A 1,490-nucleotide genomic window follows, 5' to 3' on the forward strand; every position below is an offset into this window, starting at 1 on the left:
TTGAGTCTATGTTGCTGTGTGAGTGTTTTTACAGTAATGTAAGTCAAGACAAGATGTGTTTTTTTAATTAAGCAAAGACTTATAGATTTTAATTGTTTAGTCTATGAAATGTCCAAAAACGGTGAAGAAATTATACACATTCCAAACCTTGGGACACATGCTTATTTGTTTTGACTGACAGTTCAAAGCTGAAGATATTGAATGTACTATTATATAACATGGATTATAGCAGAACATCTCTACATGTATGTAGTTAGGACCAGTTCTGCTCTGTTTATGGACCAATGTCAGAGCACATTCACTGTGAATGTGTTAACACTAATTTATTTCGCCTATGGTTAACTTCTCAATGTTTTGCACAGCATCGGGAGTGTTTTTCATTATAAGAGGTGAGTATGATCTATTTTACTTACGTTTAGTATTTGTTTTAAAATAGGAAGTAGTTTCAATGGAAACTGTTATCCTTAAAACTTTATTGGGGAAAACTGCAGGTTAAGCCAGCAGGAAAATCGTTTGCATGTATTTAAATCCAAACCCAAATGTAGTTTTAGTGAAACAAATATCCAGTCAGGGGTTAATTTAAATACTATACAAATCTGTACTCAAAACAAGTAGCTGCAGCAGTATGAGCTACAAAAGGGAAAATGGAAACCTCAAGATTATTGTTTTATAAATGGAGTGTTTGGAAACATATTATCACTGAAAACTCATATAAAGTACAGTTGATCATGTGACAAACAGTGGTGTAAAGTAACTAAGTAGATTTACTCAAGTACTGTACTTAAGTAATTTTGAGGGACTTGTACTTTACATGAGTATTTCAACGTTTTACTTTGTCCCTTTACTCCTCTGCAATTCAGAGTTCAATAGTGTGCTTTTACTATATATGTAATACCTTTAGTTACTTTGCATATTTGGATTGATGATATGAAATACAATCAATACTAAAATAAAGCTTTTTTTCTAAACCTGGAGTAAATTCACAAGCTAACCTGAGGTATACAAAGAAATCAAAATGTACTGCGCCTTAGATAAAAACTTCAATGCATCAAACATTATGATTAAAATATACAATATATATATATAATTCAGAAATGAGCCATTCTGCATAATGAGTACTTTGCTGCTAATACTTTTGTACTTTTACTTAAGTATCATATTGAATGCAGGACTTTTACTTATAACACAGATTATTCCTACACTCTGGTAGCCTACTTTTACAACAACACCGGAGTACTTCTTCCACCTCTGGTGACAAACATGAACATCTGAACTCATGACATCTTGCAAACAAACAGTATTCGATTAATTTGGTTAGTGACAATATCAGGGTTAATGTCCCACTGTCCTTTAAGTCACTATTAGAGACCTCCACAGTTGTGACACTGACCCCAGGGCCTGGCCCCCTGTAACCGGCGCGAGTCACGTTTCCCGCACTGACAGAGCCTGTTCCAAAATAGACAGCGGCAACCACCCACCCCACACCCACC

This window comes from Pseudochaenichthys georgianus, chromosome 14 (genome assembly GCF_902827115.2).
Source record: "Pseudochaenichthys georgianus chromosome 14, fPseGeo1.2, whole genome shotgun sequence".
Lineage (NCBI taxonomy): Eukaryota > Metazoa > Chordata > Actinopteri > Perciformes > Channichthyidae > Pseudochaenichthys > Pseudochaenichthys georgianus.